The 16,676-nt window shown below is 43.3% G+C and overlaps 1 protein-coding gene and 1 long non-coding RNA gene across 9 annotated transcripts in view; one reads left to right on the forward strand and one right to left on the reverse strand.

Moving 5' to 3' along the window:
- Window positions 1-409: 409 nt before the first annotated feature.
- LOC142070879 (uncharacterized) lies at window positions 410-10,843 on the reverse strand. The gene is made up of 2 exons (XR_012666794.1): window positions 10,782-10,843; window positions 410-794 (listed from the first exon to the last, which is right to left on the reverse strand). It is a non-coding gene; the product is annotated as an uncharacterized LOC142070879 (long non-coding RNA).
- Window positions 10,844-10,919: 76 nt separating this feature from the next.
- Window positions 10,920-16,676, forward strand: part of ARMC3 (armadillo repeat containing 3) — a 118,973-nt gene continuing 113,216 nt past the window's right edge. For 7 of the 8 annotated variants that reach the window (XM_048837901.2, XM_075125915.1, XM_075125914.1 and 4 more), the window contains exons 1-2: window positions 10,920-11,060; window positions 15,030-15,074. The gene's annotated coding sequence lies outside the window, so the exon portion shown is untranslated. Of the gene's footprint in view, window positions 11,061-14,879; window positions 15,075-16,676 lie in introns of all 8 variants that reach the window. The other variant, XM_048837900.2, reaches the window with a different exon arrangement.

Consider the following 16,676-nt stretch of genomic DNA (forward strand, 5'->3'; position numbering starts at 1 on the left):
TTATAGTAATTGTTACAGTAATGTTATAGTAAGTGTGATGGATTCGGTCACAGAGACCCCCTTGGGACTGTCACCTGACATGACGTTACCTCTGAGCCCGTTTTCCCTGCCAGCTTGGGACTCCAGAACCCTGCCTTGTTCAGCCAGACACGCTAGCCTGCTGCAACACAAACCCAGGTCTGGTCCATGCCCCCAAAGCTGCAGACTTTAACCAAAAACTGCTCAGCAGGTCACCTATCTCCAGCACCCAGACACCCAGTTCCCAATGGGATCCAAACCCCAAATAAATCCATTTTACTCTGTATAAAGCTTATACAGAGTAAACTCATAAATTGTCCACCCTCTGTAACACTGATAGAGAGATATGCACAGCTGTTTGCTCCTCCAGGTATTAATCACTTACCCTGGGTTTACTAATGAACAAAAGTGATTTTATTAAGCATAAAAAGTAGGATTTAAGTGGTTCCAAGTAATAACAGACAGAGCAAAGTAAGTCACCAAGCAAAATAAAGCAAAACACACGCAAGTCTAAGCCTATTTAAGGCTTAAGATACTGTTTACAGGTAAAATCTCACCCTCAGAGATGTTCCAATAAGCTTCTTTCACAGACTAGAATCCTTCCTAGTCTGGGCCCAATCCTTTCCTCTGGTACAGTTCTTATTAGTTCCAGCAGACATCTTAGGCAGAAAGCAGAGGTGTTCTCATGACTGGCAGTCCCCTTTGTTCTGTTCCACCCCCTTTTATAGCTTTGGTACAAGGCGGAAATCTTTTGTCTCTCTAGGTCCCCACCCGTCCTAAAAAGGAAAAGTACCAGATTTAAGATGGATTCCAGTATCAGGTGACATGATCACATGTCCTGTGAGACCCCAGCCTCCATTATTCCTGGGCTGGCCTACATGTACACAGGAAGGTTTGTAAGTAAACAGAGCCATTTACAACCAATTCTCCTAGTCAATGGGAGCCATCAAAATTCTAAACCACCATTGATGGCCCACACTTTGCATAATTACAATAGGACCTCAGAATTATATTTCATATTTCTAGCTTCAGATACAAGAATGATACATACATACAAATAGGAGGAATATATTCAGTAGGTTTTAACCTTTATTATGATACCTTACAAGAGACCTTCTGCATAAAGCAAGTTCCAGTTACATCATATTCAGATTCATAAGCATATTTCCATAAAACATGTGGAGTGCAATGTCACAGTAAGGTCATAGGTTATAATTTCATGTATGGTTATGAGGCTGAAAATGTATCCTCATGGCTTAAAGCAAGCCCAGGCAAAAACTCTCCAAGAACAGAGGGGCAGTTCACACCTCATCAGGGCATGTGTGGGACAAACTCAGCCCAGCCTCACAGGTACAAAGGACACTGGCCTAGGCAACAACAAAAAGATCTCTTAGACTCTCAAGTGAGTCACCCCCCTTCCTTTGGTCAGTTTGGAACTGTGATGAGGTAATGCCCTCCTAACTCTGAAGTGTGTGTGTGGGGGGGGGGCAAAGCCAAGAGGGAAGAAAGGACATGATAAAAGGGAGAGACATTTGCCTTGCTCTCTCTATCTCTTCCACCTACATCTACAGACACCACACCAAGTGACTGAAGCACTGATCAAAGGGGAGAGTCTGGCTGAAGAGCAACCAGCCAGCCTCTGGTGAGAAGCATCTAAGTTTGTAAGGGCACTGAAAGTGTTAAGATCAGCTTAGAATGCATTTTGCTTTTATTTAATTTGACCAAATCTGACTTGTTATGTTTTGACTTATAATCACTTACAATCTATCTTCATAATTAATAAATCTGTTTGTTTATTCTACCTGAAGCAGTGTGTTTGGTTTGAAGCGTGTCAGAGACTCCTGTTGGGATAACAAGCCTGGTACACATTAATTTCTTTGTTAAATTGACAAACTCATATAAGCTTGCAGTGTCCAGCGGGCATAACTGGACACTGCAAGACAGAGGTTCCTAGGGTGGTGTCTGGGACCGGAGATATTGGCTAGTTGTCATTCGGTTGCACAATCCAAGGAGCAGCTTACATGCTAGAGGCTGTGCGTGAACAGCCCAGGAGTGGGGGTTCTCACAGTAGAGCAAGGTAAAGCTGGTTCCCAGAATCAAGGATTGGAGTGACCTAGCAGATCACCGGTCCAGATAACACCAGAGGGGAACATCACACCATCCCATATAGTTGTTACAATGTTTTCCATGTTTAAAATGTCCTAGACTCATTTACAAAGAGTTTAATTAACATGTTACCAGCAGTGCATAGGACATTACCTACTGGTAGTTTATGCTGCAAATACTCTATGGCACCAAACCCACAAAGGAACAAAAATATTGTTTTTTTGGATCAAATAATTTTGGGCCTTTTAGTCCAGTATCCTGTCTTTGGACTAGTGGCCACTTCCAGCTGCTTTAGAGGATGCTGTAAACTCCATAACATACCTATGGAGGAAATTTCTTCCTAATCTCAGACAGTTAGTCATTTTTATTTTAGTTAATGTAATTATGGCTATCATTATTATTAATGTAAATGACTAACTGTTTGAATCCTATTAAGCAATTTGCCTCAGTAATATCTTATGCCAGTAATTTCCACAGGTTAATTACACAAAGAATAAAAGACATCATCAGTTGTAACACACAATTGGTATAATTAGTATTAAGATCATTAATTTAAAGTGATACTACTTAAGATTATTAAATCTATAGACAGGACATTGAAGTTATTCACTTTCTGGTATTAGGTTATCTATAACCAAATCCTGAGAGCTGCAGGTTCTTCTTTGAGTCCTTGCTCATGTCCATTTTAATGTAGGGGTGCACACTGCATGCACCGCCGCTGGAAAGTTTTTCCTTCAATGATATCCATCAGGTCGGCTCTAGTGTCCCCTGGAATCGCGCCCTCATGGCACAATAGCTAGGAATCTGCCGCCCCACCACCCCTTCAGTTCCTTCTTTCCGTCCATGTTGGTTGCTGGAACTTCTGTTTGTCCTTGCACTTGCAAATACTCTCGGCAGTCAACATTGTCTGCTTCCTGTATACAGTTAAAAACTTAGTAATTAGTTGTTACGGTTCCGTATTAGTTAGTAGTAATATAGTAGGATCACACTTAATGGGGTTCTCCCCCGTCCCTGGCACAGGGGCATGCCTCAGGCTCCGGGGTTCAAGCAGTGTGAGGCTTGCCACAAACCTATGTCTATTAGCAACCCCCTCTCAGCTTGCCTCAAGAACCTACGTGACTGCTGCAGAATTTGTAAAGGGTTCAAACCCTGCATCCAAAAAGAAAGGGACCATAGACAACTCCTCCTGCTGGAGGCGGCTCTCTGTCCAGTCTCACAGCCAAATCATGCCAACTCGGCATTGAGCACCTCTGCCTTGGTGAGAAGTGCACAGGCTTTTCTGAGGGATAGGCACTGCAGGCTCGCCTCTCTGGCACCGAGGAGGAACTCCTCATCTGCATCCTGGGATTCACGGCACCGCCAAAGTTCTCTGGTGCAGAGATCTACTCCTCATGGAGACACTCAGCACCAATCATGGTAGCCGGTGCCATGTAAGAAACAATGCAAAATGGACAGGGGACATTCCCCAACTCCAAAGATCAGTGGTTGCAAGGAAATCGGCAGAGCGCGACCCATGCAGAGCCACTCAGAATCAATGGCAGCCAGTCTGTACTGTCAACTCTGGCCCCAGAGAGGGAACCATTGAGTCTGGTGCCATTGGACTCTCCTCCGAGGGAGAGCCATAGGAGCGCAAGACTAGCGCTTCCATCTACGCCAAAGGCATTCCAGGCAGCACGGGACCTGATGTCCCTACTGGTACCTCCATCCCCCACCAGGTGTGAACCGGCACTAGAGGCGAGAGTGGCTACGGCACTGAGACCCCAGATGCTGTCAAAGGGGAAACCAGCGTTGATGCCGCAGCACTGGTCACCCTGCTCCCAATACCACTCACCGGTACCATCTGGCACCGCTCCCCCATGGTCACTGGAAAGTGAATCCTTGCCCCCCAGACTCAGAGCTGGAATCCTATAGCTCCCACAGGAGCCAACACCAGTCCAACCACCAGTATCCAATGGCAGATGTGGGCCAGGGGTTTCCACCAACGGCCCTGCCGGCACAGTGGCAGATGCCTGTGCAATGGTCATTTTGGATTCCTTGGACTTTTCATCAGGCCCAAGGGTCTCAGTCGAGGAGGTCGTACTCTGTGGCACCGGAGGGTAGAGCCCCACTACCTCCTCCCGCAGTACAGGAACAGGGCCCAGGTACTGAGCCCGGTACCATACCTCAGGGACCAACACCATGGGATCTGTTAGGTGTTGATGGACAGGAGCAAGGCCCGGAACTGGTCCTCGCATCCTCTTCCTCTTCCCCTGATGAGGCGGTAGCGGGAACCTCGACTGTGCCTGCGCAGGATGATCACAGTGAACACCAAGATCTACTAAGGAGGGTAGCCCAGACCCTTTATGGTCTTGCCACCACATGAGCAGGTTGTGGAGGGCTAGCCAGGAGATACCAAGGATCAGGGGAAAGTGTGGAGAATGGATCACGCCAAATAGTAATGTTTCTCAATGCCTCTGAATCATAGCCTCCATTACTGGACCAGAAGACCATCAATTGTCTCTATATAGTTAGCAGTGGCCTTGTGTTTCAGGGGATTCTGCAGTGTCTGGGCTGCCACTACATCCATGAAGCAGTCAGCTGTGCTGGAGTCAATGAGGGCAGGTAGGTTGGGAATCTTCAGGGATGCCCCAGATATGTGCAACTGGACTGGCACCTGCAAGTGGGGAGCCCTTGGGCAGGGCTCCAGGTGTACTCCAGTCTAGACTGAAGTCTAGGGTTGATACACGGCAGGCAGAGATGGAGTGACCTGACTTTCTGCAGTAAAAGCAGAGGTGGTGCTGGTGTCATCATTCCTTTTCTTTGGGGGTGAGCCATCAATGGACCACCTCCACCTGCACTGGCTCGGTCACAATACCTGGATTGGGGAGTTGCATGACCCCACCTTTTTTCCTCCCTTCTTTCCCGTAACCGATTGTCTATACGGATGGTGAGGCCCAGGAGGGCATCCAGACTCACAGGCATCTCTACCTGGGCTAATTCGTCTTTAACTTCTTGCAGGCCCCACTGGAACTGGTCTATCTGTGCTATCTTGTTCCAGTCTGTATCAGTCGTGACATGGGTGGAATTGCACAGCACAGGAGGCTATGGTGCCCTGCCCCATCTGATCTTCCTTGGGGCAGTTTCTGCCATTCGAGTTTGGTGCGGATTGTCAAATAGTACTGACATGGCTTGGAAGAAGACTTCCTAGTTCGACAGTACTGGACTGTCACACTCAAACAAGGGGAAGACTCAGTGTAATGCTTCCCAAGGCAGCAGGCTGCTAACCAGGCTCACCTTTGCATGATCAGTAGTATAGGACTAAGGGCTACATCATGAACAGAAGACGGCACTGGTTTATAAAACCCTGGATTCAGTGGTGATTACCATCAAACTGTTCCAGCAGATGTGTCGGGGAACAGGGCTGCATGAGCTGTGTCTGGAGTGCAGCATTCTCAGTACACAACTGTGTCACTTGCTCCTGCAATAGCTGGTTCTTCTAGGCCAGCTGGATGACCTGGGCCTGCAGACCTTGATCGTCCGCCTGAAGGCAGGCACCCCACTCAAGCATGTTCGGTGCTCCTGAAGTATTAGCCAGATCCATTCTGCTGGCAGTAGGCCCACTCCTGTGCCCAAAGTGGTCCATGCAAACAGTCACAATGGAATGTAGGTGGTCTGACTTAGTGGTCAGAGCAGGAGTTGGAGTCAGGCCAGATCAGATACCAAGAGGTGAGAGTCCAAGACAGACCATAAGGCAAACCAGGAGGCAGGTGTCAGGGACGGTCAGGTCACCAGGAGATCTGTAGCACGCAGTAGGAGCAGGTATCATCAGGGAAGCAGTCTAAAGCAGAGAGAACCCAGTTGCATGGACAACTTCCTGTTCCTGTGCTTAGTTTAAAAAGAAGCTGTGGATCAATCTGGACCTCCGCCAATCAGATTCCAGGACTGGAGTTTCTCAGTGACCGGTCCATAAACTGGCATCAGTCCCTGATATCTCCCTGATACAGTTTAGGAATGAACCAAGCCGGTCCCTGGAATCAAAAAGGTTGAGAAAAACTGCTCTAGATGAACTACAATAGGGTGGGTGCACAACTGGTTGACAGACCATACGCAAACAATAATTATGAATGGTTTGCTATCAGACTGGTAGGTAGTGTTTAGTGGGGTCCCTCAGAGGTCAGTCCTGAGTCCAGTACTATTAAATATTTTCATTAGTGACTTCTTGGATAATGGAGAGGAGAGTATGCTTATAACATCTGTAGATGACACAATGCTGGGAGAGGTTGCAAGCACTTTGGAGGACAGGATTAGAAGTCAAAATGACCTTGACAAACTGGAAAATTGGTCTGAATTCAACAAGATGAAATTCAGTAAAGACAAATGCAAAGTATTACACCTAGGAAGGAAAAGTCAAATTCACGACAACAAAATGAAGAAAATGGTTAGGTGGTACTACTCCTGAAAAGGATCTGGGGGTTACAATGGATCACAAATTGAACATGAGTCAACAGTGTGAAAAAAGTAGGTGCAGAAAAGGGTGTATCATTCTGGGATGTATTAACAAGAGTGTTGTATATAAGACACGGGAGGTAATCAACCGGCTCTACTTGGGCATTGGTGACGCTTCAACTGGAGTACTGTGTCACAGTCTGGGTGCCACACTTTAGGAAAGATGTGGACAAATTAGAGATTATCCAGAGGACAGCAACAAAAATAATAAAAGGTTTAGAAAACTTGATCTATGAGGAAAGGTTAAAAAAACTGGATGTTTAGTCTTGAAAAAAGAAGATTGAGGGGGGACCTGATAACAATCTTCAAATATATTAAAGGTTGTTATAAGGGCTGAAAGTAGGACAAGAAGCAATGGGCTTAATCTGCAGCAAGGAAGATATAGGTTAAATATTAGGAAAAACGTTCTAGCTATAAGGGTAGTTAAGCTTTGGAATAGGCTTTCCAAGGAAGGTTGTGGAATCTCCTTCATTGGAGGTTTTTAAGAACAGGTTGGACAAACACCTGTCTAGGTTTACTTGGTCCTGCCTCAGCATCGGGGACTGGACTTGACTTCTCGAAGTCCCTTCTAGGCCTACATTTCTATGATTCTATATGTCCATAATATGCATCATACAAGTCTGGCTTCTTCAGATCTTTATAAGAATGTTAGCATCCTCTTTCTTTTCAAACATTTCTCAGTGTTATCAGCAAATCCATCTCTCACAATAGAAATGTGGCAAAGAGTCCTGTGGCGCCTTATAGACTAACAGACGTATTAGCGCATGAGCGTTCATGGGTGAATACCCACTTTGTCAGATGCATGTGCAGAAATGTGCAGGCTCTTGCACTGATCAACCACTGATGTCACAAGGCTGTCTTCAGCAGATATATTTATAACATTTCCCACCTTTGAGCTCTGATTGGCTCCGCTATAAGGTGAGTAAACAGGAAGTGTCTTGCCTACAATGAAAACATCTTATACTGCTTCAGAAATAAATATAGAGCATGTCTAGTAACTGCCACACCCTATTTCTGGATGTTTCAGAGCAAACTGATCTGCCCTGCTCTCTGCACATGTGCTGAGACACAACATCACAATGTTTTAAGTGAGCTGAAAATATTTTTGTTGTGCCTATCAGATTGTGTTCTCACACTGTTGTGGATATCACAATAATGGACTCAATATTACTATCATGATGTACGAAAGGTTTAAACACAACAAATGCTGTGTGTGTAAGTTAAATTTTTCTGGGATAAGATAAAGTTTCTATCTTGTGTGGTTAATGAGCTGGTAGAGGTTAAAATCAAAGAGAAATCTTTAGAGGTAAAGCACCAAAACATATATCAATCAGTTAATTCTATTAGAACAAGTAGACCACTTTATTTGCATTAAGAAAAGGAGTTCTTGTGGCACCTTAGAGACTATTGCTTATAGAAGGGATCATTAGACAGCTAGGCCAACACCCTCTGTGTGCACAACAGGATCTACCATGACATTATCAGGCCTTTATTCTCCCCCCATGAAAGGTGTCCTGACCAGCTTAGAACAGAAAGAAGGAGCAAGATCACCTTAAATTTTAATCTTACACCATTTATTGAAATTTTGTCATTCCAAAATTGATATCTATGAAATACTGCAAAGGCTTTTCTACAGGAAAAGTTCAGCTGAGTGCTCCATAACATCACTCCTTTGGACTTAAAATATCAAACAGGGGATACACATGGACTACACACAATTTTAAAAATGTTCAAAACAGGTCAAAGATCTGATGATTAATAGTGTTGGGGAAGGATTTCTGCAATCTTCTATGGTTGCCCCGGCTGTTGTTGACAAAACTAAGGCCACCTAACTCTGCATCCACACAGGGGTTTACAACACTGTAATATATGTGCATTAACATCACACTTTCAGTGTCACACAATCTAGACAAGCACTTAATAAAGGAAACGGAGGGTGGGAAAGCCTCTGTTAATTCCTTTAATTTAAAATGCTTTAACTGGTTTTCCATGACACCTACACAAATAGGGGCAGCACACATTCACACATAAAAACATCTTACGGTGAAGGAGCAGCGTTAGCCACACAATCAGTATCAGAGTTGTCAAGCTATGAATAATAATGGTTCATTTGACATTTGAGTCCGTGTTATAGTCTGTCCTCAGTGTTAAGAAAATATGTTTTTTCTTGTGGGATAACTATTTGCTATCCCCCTGTAAAAACATGTGGAGACAAGGCACTTTAGTTTCACCAAATGGCAACCAATGCAAAAGAGAAACAGAATAATTCATTTTAAAAAATCCTTGATTTTGGCAGTACAGAACAGTACACTTGTCAGAATGAAGAACATCACTGAAATGTATCATAACAAAATATGTAACATACATAAAATTAAAATATGCAATTAGTATAAACAATTCAGTAGAAAAAAAATCAGCATGTATGTATGCTACAAATGAAGTGACAGAAGAGTAAAGCATGCTCTTCAGTGTTTGCAGGATGAGGAATTACTTGCAGAAATAAGGATTTTAAATAAGTTTTCACTTACAAAGAGCAGCGGAACCATGTTACTGGAAGTCAAAAATGATACTGAATGTTATAGGAACGTACAACCTCTTTAAATATATGGATTCTTTGAGAGAGGTAACAGCAAAAGTATGAAGCTAGCGTGCCCTAAAGACTCAGGAACAAAAAGAGAAATTTAAAAAAACAGATGTATTTATTTATGTATTTTAAATTTCAGAACTTTTGGGTATATAACTCAAGACTGTTGAATACTTGTGGTTGTCAATCTATCTTGGGGGTGTATATCTGTATTTAGTAAAAAAAAAAAAAAGTAGAAATTTGCCTTTGAGAAGGATTTCACAAAAGATAAAAACCTGGCCTTAAGGGCACGATGCTAAAGGTACTGAGGCAACTAGGGAGATTTTCAAAAGCATCAAGGTGCTTTCAACCTTTACAAATCTGGCCTGTAGTGACTATTTGGGAACCAAGTTCAACACACAAGTGGTGACATGTGAAAAAAGCAAAAGGGTGCTGGCTAGAGAGGCAAAATAACCATTGACAAAGGCAATCCCTATTGGTGAATCACAAGAAACTAAGTTTTGACACCAAATCAGGAAATCAGTCATCCTTAATGTCACATGACACCACAGAATAAATTTGTACATCAAATATGCAAAAAAAAAATTAGAATTAAAAACTAACATATCCCAATACAAACAGGAAGCGGTACTAGAAACAGTGTGAGCCCTGATTGCTGAAGCTACTAGCAACTATTAATATTTTCAATGATTATTTACTATGAAAGTATCAACTAAATAGCACAATGAGATCCATCTACGCAGCAGTAACCAAGGTAAATGATGAAGTGCTAAGAGTAATAAAAATAATAGTTTAAAAAAGGAATGAAACTCCATTTACAGGGATTACAAGGAAAAGGCAGCCCAGCTCAGGCAACCAGAACAGCCGCTGACACAAAGAAAAGGAGGACTTGTGGCACCTTAGAGACTAACCAATTTATTTGAGCATAAGCTTTCCTGAGCTACACTGTAGCTCACGAAAGCTCATGCTCAAATAAATTGGTTAGTCTCTAAGGTGCCACAAGTCCTCCTTTTCTTTTTGCGAATACAGACTAACACGGCTGTTACTCTGAAAGCTGACACAAAGGTGAGCTGCGACGTGGCGCTATACAGCCTGTCCATTGATACGGGACTCGTATAAACACTGACGATTTTAATTTTTGGAGGGGGAAGGCGTCTGTAAAGGGTTTCACTGACTCAAGCCTCCTTTAGCAGCTCAATACATCCTATCAGAGAGGGAGGGCTTTCAGCACAGCCCTGGGCCGTGGGCGCGCAGCTGCGCCGTCCTGTGGAGGGGGAAGCAGCTGGCTCACCGCATCTGGGTCACTTTCACCCGCTCGGCCCCCACCTCCCTGGCAGGGGATTTCCCCTCTGCCCTCGTCTCAGCCCCGGCTCCTACCCCCAGCCCTGGTTTTACCGCTCAGCCCCGCTCCCGCCCCTTCCCTGCGCAGCCCCAGCTTCGGGAGCAGCGTCGCTGGGCGGCCCCAGGGCCCGCGCTTTGAAACCTCCCAGCGGCTGGGGCAGGGAGCCGGGCCTCCTCACAAAGGGGCTGCATATGGGGGGAGCGATCGCTCCCCCCCGCCACTTAACGCACCGGACTCAGACCCGACCTCGTGCGCCGCTAACCGCAGCATCAGCTGCCAGCCCCAGGCAACCCGATCCGCGACGCGAGATACGACCCCGCGACAAGGTCGCGTGCGCATGCGCCACAAGCCTCGGCGCTGCCTCCTCCCTCCCTCCCTCCCTCTGTCGCCAGAGGGAGCCCCGGGAGCGTGCGCCGCGGGCACGTTCGGCGTTCCCTAGCAACCGGCAAACAACAGCGAGGCGGGGGAGAGCGCTGGCGATAGGCCCCGGCGGCACCCCTGGGCAGTGGGCACCCCTCGCCGCGGGTGAGTGGCACGTTCCCCGCGGGGCTGGGCGAGCCGGCGTGGTGGGGAGAGGGCTGTGTCTGTCTGTCTGTCTGTCTGTCGGGGTGGGGGAGAGTGGCCGACAACGCTCGTGTGTGTCAGGTGTGGGGGAGGTGTAATGTCTGTCTGTCTGCCCGCCTCAGTCCTGCCCTTGCCGTGTCTCTGCCTGCATTGCTGTCCCTTAAGCGAATAATTTTCCAGTCTTCATTAGTAGTTCTCAACAAGTGGTCTATCATGTTAGCAGCTGGCACTTCAGGCTTCTGGGACTGGTACTCTAAATTGCCTCTTTCTGGATCCAGTCCAAATCCTGCTGAAGTCAATAGGAGTTCTTTCTGTTCTCTTGTCTTTAAGGGGAGCTAGATCAGACCCTTAATGGTGAACTCTAATAACCTGTTTCAGAGTCGCAGCTGTTAGTCTGTGTCCGCAAAAAGAAAAGGAGTATTTGTGGCACCTTAGAGACTAACCAATTTATTTGAGCATAAGCTTTCGTGAGCTACAGCATCGGATGAAGTGAGCTGTAGCTCACGAAAGCTTATGCTCAAATAAATTGGGTAGTCTCTAAGGTGCCACAAGTACTCCTTTTCTTTTTTTTAGTAACCTGGAGTCTCTGCCTGCTTCCCATTCATTTGTGGCTACTCTGTTCTCTTGGGTGGCTTGTGGTCATGTGTGAACTCCAGGCATTCAAAAATCAAGGGTCAAAGTCGCCTAAAAATGAGTCTTTAAAATATTAATTTTACATTATTTTTATTTTCCTTCTGGCTTTTGAACTTTTAGAGTTCCCATTTTCAAGCTTTTCTCCACAACCACGAGGGATAGAAATTACTTTAAAAATAAAATAAAAGCTGAGATTCTCAGATACTCACATGACTCCAGTAGAAAGGGCTTTAAGAAAAACACCAAATGTTGCAATACTAGTGATAAAATCTTAAGAGTTGGCAACTTTGTGAAAAACTGTGAGAATGTACACAACTGAAATGGGAACCAAGAGGCACTGTTTGTTACCATCAGGATCATAGTTTAGTAAACTGGCACAGCTGCCTGAAAAGTTAGGAACCTCTGATTTATATGACCCTTTAAAATGGCTTGCTTGTGAGGTAGTGGCAGACACTCCTTGACTTGAGTATTAAAAATATCCTGCTGCTAATGTACAGAAAGTGATTGCATAACTGCCACGTCTCATTTATTTTAGATTCATATTAAAGCAGTTCTTCAAGTCTCTCTCTCTTGGGATGAGGGATTTTGCTGTGTGTCTCAACGTGACATTTAAAATCTCACACGTAATTTTAAAAAATCTCCCTCATTCAAATTGTCACAGCTTGGATTCTCCAAGGATATATACTAGGTCTGGTGTTATGTAATATGTTAGTTAATTATTTGGAAAAGGGAGAGAACAGTGAGATGGCAAAATTTGGAGATGAGACAAAATTATTTAGTTTTATCAAGATTTAAGAAGATTGTGAGGAACTCCTGAGTGACATAACAAAGCTAGGTGAAGGGCTGCTCTATGGCAGGTGGAAGTCATTGTTGATAAATGCAAGGTAATGCACACTGGAAGAAATAGTTTGAACTTTGCAGTCACATTAATGTGTTCTAAATTATCTGTAACCACTCCGGGAAACGACTTATTAACGTTGTGGACAGCTCGATGAAAACTTCCGCTCAAGGAACTTGGTAGAACCTAAAATTTTATGATGCCGTGTTAGAAGCCATTAGTACAAAGGAAACTGGAATGCTGTATTCATTTCTGGTCATCACATCTGAAAAAGATATAACAGACATTGAAGGAGATGAGAGACAACCAACAAATATGATTAGAGGCTTGGAAAGACTGCTAAATGAAGAGATTTGGGGTGGGGTGGGGAAGGCCTGTTTTGAGAGGTGACAGTTCAGAGAGAACAATAAAGAAGGATATAAATAAAATGAATAGTGTATAGAAAAGATAAATCAAGTACATATATTTACTCAGCCTTAAAATACAAGAAAAAGGGAATGGTCTATGAAATTGAAAAGCAACAAATTTAAAACTAATGAAATCATGTTTACATAATACATACTTGACTTGTGGAACTCGTTGCCACAACATATCATGGAGGCTCAGAATAGAATAGAATGAAAAAAGGGAATAAACATTTCTATAGCTAATAAGAACATCCACAATTGTGTTAGATAAAAAAAACTGTTAGAGATATAAACCCTCATGCTTCAAGGAATTAGCAAACCACTAACAGTTGCAAGTTCGGAAGACTGATTTGAGGGCAGGTTTCATGCAACTTCATCTGAAGTATTTGGTACATGCCACTGTGAGAGGCAGGATCCTAGACTCCATGGACCTGTTGTGATCCAGTATGGCAATTTTTCTGTGCCTAACAAACCCTGTTGCTGTTTTCTTTTTCTCTCATTTCTACCCATTAATTCAATTTCTTCATTTATTAATCACATATTATGCTTTATACTATACAAAACAGAGAAAGACACCATTTTTGCCTCAAATAGCCTACAGTCTTAATAGGACATGACTTGAATGTTTTCAGCTGCACATGGACAGGGTTTGAGTGACTCGCCTACTAGTCTCTGTGTCCTCGTGATAAACATTTTATTTTGAGTTTTTCTGAAAATAAAATGTAGTAGTTCAGTACTTTTTTAATATACTATTTTTGTCACAGGATGAGTGGCATAGAAGGTTGCTAAAGGGCATATGGATCCTTGTGCATCTAGGATGCCTGCTCAGATTTGAGCCCCATGTGTGGTTTCTGAGGCCAAGGCCCAGATTGGTGTCATTGGCTGTTTTGTTGATTTATCTGAAACGAATTGGTAGACAAGATTCGTTCTTAGTGAAAAAATGTCACAATAGAAAATCCTTGCAATTGGTACCCAATTGATGGTTTCAAAATCCAAGGGTTCAGTGAGCATGAAGACTGAAATACCCTCTCACCAAGTGCTTTGAGGGGCTCTCTTCAGAAGAGGTCTAAAGTATGTTTGGGGAGCAACATGGAAAAAGGTAACCCTACCAATCACTGTTAGTATTGCCAACTCCTGTGATTTTTATCACAAGTCTTATGATATTGGTGTATTTTTAAGACCCCAGATCCTGGAGTCATGTGAGAATCTCAGCTTCCATGAAAAAATAAGTAAGTTTCTAGCCCTTATGGTTGTGAAGAAAAGCTAGAAAATATTATTCAAGTGGACACTAAAGGTTCAAAAATCAGAAGGCAAATAAAAAGAACTGTGTGGTAGGATTTACAGATGATCCCACACAGAGATTAAGGAAGGGAAGGAGCAGTACTGTCTCAAGAGGGCCCCCACCCCCCATCCCCAGAACCTACAGCAACATGCTTTCAATTGGAGCAGAGTGAAGGAGTCGCTGTCTGAAGGGAGGAAGCCAGTTTGAATGAGGAGAGAGTGAGGGCCTGGTGTACTGGGTTTGGGAGGTTTGTTCATACATAGGGGACAGGATGTAAGAAAGTTCAATGATGGGAGTTGGAGAAGGAAAGAAAGGGAGTTGCAGGGTGGGCATTACTGTTGGAGCAGTATGAAATGAGACCTGAGATGTAGACTGGGCACAGTTATACAGGGCCTTGGTGGTAAAGATGAGAAGTTTAAACTTGTTTTGGTAGGCTAGGCTGTAGTAATCAAGGCAGGAGATGACAAGCATTTTAGCTGTTGGGACAGAAAGAAAGGGTTGGATTTCTATAATGGAGAAGAAATACCTAGACTTTATATAGTCTAATTAGTTTTCATTTTAATTAAGTCAAACTAATTAACATTTTGAAGAAAAATAATACATTTCTGGGTCCTTCTTAGGAAAAACTTGAAGCTGGTGGCAAAGGTTGCAGTAACACAGCCACAAGCTCTCCTAGAGAAGGGCACTGTCAGCTCCAGAAGTGGATCAAGTGATAAATAACTGCTCAGAAGTTATCCTTACATTCTTCTCTCTCTACCCCATCTCCACAGGAAGTAATTGCCCCCAGAACTGACCTCTGGTTTCTTGACAAAGAGGTAAGTTCCACATCTGGCAGTGCTTTTTTCTTATTCCTTTGCTTTGTCTCACAGCTCACTGCTGCTCAGGGCTTGCAGGGTCTTAGGCTGTTCCTTCTGTCATTTGAGTTTTAGATAATGGGTGAAGGGAAGCACTGGAGTCAGTTAGTAGCTTTGTAAGTGCAAATATCTGATCCCACCATGGTGTAAGTTTTTGTTTGTGGATACAAACTGACGTGTTTGGTTTTGGGAGTAGAAGTAGACATCTGGTACTGTATAGGAACGGTTAGGATTTGAGAGTGTGTTTGAACACTGCAAATTTCAATGGATCTTTTCACATTTTTCAGGGCAAGTTTTACAGACTATTTTCCTTACAGTTCACTTGTCATCCATCACTCTGCTATGAATTAGTGGAAAGGAAAACTATTTCTTCACACTCATTTAATCCTCAAGTTTATTGGGGAATGATGCATTGAAAATTCACTTGTACTATGTGTTACTCCTCAGTATAAAAAAGCCAGTTGTCATAGAATATTAATTTTATACTTGACTAAGTTATTAAAAGCCCTTTTTATGCCCTTAATTCTTTGATCTCAAGTAATTTAGGAAAAGTGTAGGACTTGTGATGGTAACAGCTTTTAGAATGAGAGAGCAATTTTCTGCATCACTGTGGTTAAAAGATCCTTTACTAGGTTCTCAAATTCAAATTGGTGATACTGCTTTTTTATTAATATAGAGTTCCATCTTTAAAAGGGACATATTGACAAGTAGTTTAGACCCAAAATTTGGCCACAATTAAAGTTATAATCTCACGGGAAGGGTGTCTGTATTCTAAATATTTAATTGAATAATTAAATTAATTAATAAAATAAAATACATTCATTTTCAAGCTTTTAAAATAACATTAGAAACAATGGAGAATAAAAAATAGTAAGACCGTTAAAGAACAGGAGTGTATTCTCTTTCAGTTAGATGTGTTGCATTTTCCTTTCATTCTAACCTTAAAAGGACCTTACTACATAAACCAGTTAGGCAAACTACTTTACAGACTATAAAAAGCTACTGAGTAAGCACATGAGAACAAGGCACTGTATTTTCAGCTGGGGAAAGTTTGTTGAATTTTGCATATACTTAAAACTGGAATACAGTTTTTTTAGTCCAGGGGCTGAGCAGTGGAAATTGGCAGAAACTGCACTTCTCACTATTACTTGTTTTTTGGTGTAGCTACTTCCCTTAGCTAACAGTTGACTAAAATGTAAAATCCCTCATTTGTCTTTATGAAGCCTTGATATCACAGGTATGGTGATGAGAGAATGAAACAAAGGTTGGTTGAGTGGGTGCAAGGGTTAGTCAGAATGCAAAGAAAAGCAAAGGGGAAAATAGCTGACAGTTATAGCAACAGGAATGGAAAACAACCTCTGAAATAAATTCACACTACAGCATTTTGTGTGGAAAATCCTGTGCCTTAGGACTGCTCTACTTTATGCCAGCTGCCTGCAGTCCCCAGGCCTTGTTCTGGAAGGCAGGGGATCACCAGGACATAAGACATCCCAGCCTTGCGACCTTTCCTCCATCCATGCTTCCTTCATTCCAACAATGCTACACCACTGGAGGACTCTCCAC

The sequence above is a fragment of the Caretta caretta genome, chromosome 2 (assembly GCF_965140235.1).
Source record: "Caretta caretta isolate rCarCar2 chromosome 2, rCarCar1.hap1, whole genome shotgun sequence".
NCBI lineage: Eukaryota > Metazoa > Chordata > Testudines > Cheloniidae > Caretta > Caretta caretta.